Below are 3,573 nucleotides of genomic sequence, written 5' to 3' on the forward strand. Positions count from 1 at the left end.
CGCGGGAGCCCCGTGAAGGCGCACTGCTCGTTTGTTTTTAAACTTTTTCTGTGCCCGGAGCCCTGCGGGTAATCGGAGCACTCTTGTTCCAGGTGCCTTCGATAGGTGGAAGCCCTGCGGTGACCCAGACTAGGCTGGTGGTTTTGGAACATTAGTGGGCGCGGTGGTGGGGGCACGGGGGTGGTCGTGCCGGCTGACCCTGTCCGGCCTTCCTGGCGCTGCGGCGCTGCGGCCCTGCGCCGAGGTGCGGCCGTGGAAGCTCGTCTTGCGCTCGCCAAGAGCGAAGTCAGGAGGACCGGGGCTTCTCTAGAAGCTTCCTCTGCCGTAAAGTCGGGGCAGAGGAGACCGATAGCCACGCAGACTTGCACATGGGTAGTTTAGATGGCTCAAAGGAAGGAAGCCAGGAGGAGGGAAGGGGTCCCTGGCAGTGAGGAGGGTGGGGGTCGCGGTTGGCAGAGGGGCTGAGGACGGGTAAGGGGGCCTGGGTGTGGCTTCTCTGCCAGGGAGAGCGTGGGCTTTGGAAGGAGGTGTTCCTTGGGCTACACCTTCACCCAACCAGTGACCAGTGCAGTACAGGCTTATCCTAGCACTCATCTTATCTCTAGGAAAGGCTTGGTGAAATATGCCCAAGTAAATTATTTAACTCTGTACAGGGAAACTAAGTCAATATTTGGCTTCCAAAATAATGGTATCTGGTTGGATCCTTGAGGACATTTTTCAAGACTTGTTATTTGCCTTTTTTGTTCTATTTAAGTAGAAGAGAAAAGTTAGAAACCACAAAAAGGGAAAGGAAATAAGGCCAAACTTTAAGTATAAAGGAAATTAAACTAGCCACTACCCTCCAAAAAACAGTCTGTGAGACACGAAGGTAGGCCTAGGTATATTTGTGCTAAGAATGTCATGTTAGGTTTAATAATGCCTAATGCTGAGCTAAACCAGCATCCATTTGCCTGGTAATCCTGTGTAGTAGTGTCGGTGTACTGTAGGAACTGAGCCTTGGCTAGACGTGAACTTGCTACTTGACACCTGAACCAGGAAAGCAGGACAGTTAAGCTATACCCAGTCTGTCCGCATAGAGGCTTCTGGATTGCATCACAATAACGAGATCATGAAATGGCCTTGCCAAGAGGCTTTGGGGAGCTCACCAACTCAGACTACGCACTGACTCACAGCTTCCTGAGTTCCGTGACTAAACTTATTTTCTCCTGATGATTAAACAGTAAGTGTTATAGAAATAGAGTGAACTTGCAAATCGTCTCACAAAACAAGAACAGATAAGGCACTGGGGGGAGAACGAAAACACAACTTAGCCAAGCCGGGCTCGGTGGCTCAGCGGCTCAGCCTGTAATCCCGCGCCTTTGGGAGGCTGAGGTGAGTGGATTGCCTGAGCCCGCGGGTTCAAGACCCGCCTGGGCAGGCGAGACCTCATCTCTACAATAAAATCAAAAAGTTAGCCGGGCATAGTAGCACGCGCCTGTAATTCCGGCTCCTTGGAAGGCTGAGGCGAAAGGATCGCCGAAGCCCAGTAGGTCGAGGCTGCCAGTCTGGGCGACAGAGTGAGACTCCAACTCAAAAAAAAAAAAAGAAAACACAACTTACAAATGACTGTCAAGTGGAGACCTGACTCCACACAGGACATGGTTTGACATAGCAAGGCATCGCGAGAGATAGCACAGCTTTGGAGTCATAGAACCTTGGCTTGGTAAATATTTTGTACAGACCTTGGAAAATGGGTTTTGTGGGCTCAAACTGTTTTCTCTTGGAGGTTTTAAATAGCATGTCACAAATCAGTATTAAAATGTGTTGACGAAATTACAATGGCATTAACTGTTAGTTATTGTGGTAATCAGCCCCCACACTGTTGAGAGGTCTTTGGATTTGTTCCTTTGTTTTGGAGAGGGATGAGATGCAAGGCATGATAGGCAGGCAGGCAGGCCTCTGCTGGCTTACAGTTGAGCAGAATCCTTGCGAAACTACCTCCTGGTAGGTACAGACTCCTCTGACCGCTCCTGCCCTGGGCTGCTACTTAGTGATTGCCAGCAGCCGCGTCTTGGGCCCTGCCCCGTCTCAAATTCTGGTGCAGTGGAGGAGCCCTTGGTTCTGGTGGGGGGTGTGACCTTAGAAATGCCCCAGGGGATGGTCCCTTCCTGAGGAAAGCTGTGAGCAGGGTGTTGGAGGTCCCTTGAAGTACAAATAGATGCTGTTCTCTTTAGTATTTTAGGGCTGTAACCAAAACTGGATTATTATAGGGAGGGTAAATGCCTATTTTAAGACTGCGAACTGTGACACTAAGAATGTAAGGTGTGCAGAATCTTTCTGCCCTCCTCCTTGTCACCTGGCTGCTTGACTTTGCTGTAATTAGCAGGGGGTAAAGCCAGTTAATTGTCACCGTCTCCTAGACCATTGGAGCCCTACTTTGTTCCTCTGTGATGGGGAAGCTGGGTGGGGCGTGTGGAGGAAGGTCATCTTGCTATCCTCACCTTTGTTTACCATGCACTGTTCTCAGGGTAGAGGCCATTGTACAGATGGAAGGGGACACGTTGCCCAGAGGTGACAAAGCCATTAAGGCTGAGTGAGATTCGAACCGGGGAGTCTGGCTCCAGAGTTCAAGTATCTCTGCTGCACTGTGTAAGGCCTGGGGGTGGAGAGAGGAGGAGGCAGCAGCTGGTATAAATTATCTATTTTTATAGTCATTTTTCATAGTTGATCTTCAGCGTGCTGAACTGGTTACAGAAAGTCGAGAATTTTAGCTAGAAAGTCCATGGAGAAAGGAGGAGTGGGATTAAATTGATCTTTTCAAATATCCTAATGATCCTTGAACCCAGTTGCCAACCAAGCTTTCAGTTTTTTTCTGAGGAAGACCGCTTTCTGGATGAAAAGCTCTTTCCCTATCAGAATGTGTTTTCAAGTCGAGCAAACTTTTTTTCTGGTAAAGAGCCAGATAGGAAATATTTAAACCTTGCAAGTCACAAGGTTTCTGTAGCAACTAGGCAAACCCTCCATGGTGGTGAGACAGGAGTGTAAACAAGTGGGCGTGGCTGTGTTCCAGACACTGTGTTCATGACACTGAAATTGGGGCTTCATGTAATGTTTGTGTCACAAAATGTTATTTGATTTTTCCAGCCATTTAAAGGCATAAAACCCACTCTTAGCTGTGGGCCCTATGAAAATAGGTGATTGGCTGACTTTGACCCTCAGAGCTTCCTTGGCTGACCCCTGCTTTTAAAGAAAATGCTTTAGCAAGGAGCCAGACCAAGGAACAGGATGCCATATTCATGTTTTAGTGTATCTAGCAAAGAAACCCATAGTCTAATTTTTAAAAAATTATTTTATTGACTTGGAGACAACTAGGAAGCCATGCCCATCTTGTTAACTCTGCATTTTAAAGCAGTGACTTCCTGGAGACTTTGCCTTCCGTGGATTTCTGAAAGAGAAAACTTTCCTTTTTTCCCTCATAGGTTCTGTAAATATTTCTTTTATTTTAAAAAATGTTGAAGCCGGGCTCGGTGGCTCAGCCTGTAATCCCGCGCCTTTGGGAGGCTGAGGTGAGTGGATTGCCTGAGCTTGCGGGTT

This window comes from Carlito syrichta, unplaced genomic scaffold, assembly GCF_000164805.1.
Source record: "Carlito syrichta isolate Samal-C Ts95f unplaced genomic scaffold, Tarsius_syrichta-2.0.1 Scaffold303375, whole genome shotgun sequence".
NCBI lineage: Eukaryota > Metazoa > Chordata > Mammalia > Primates > Tarsiidae > Carlito > Carlito syrichta.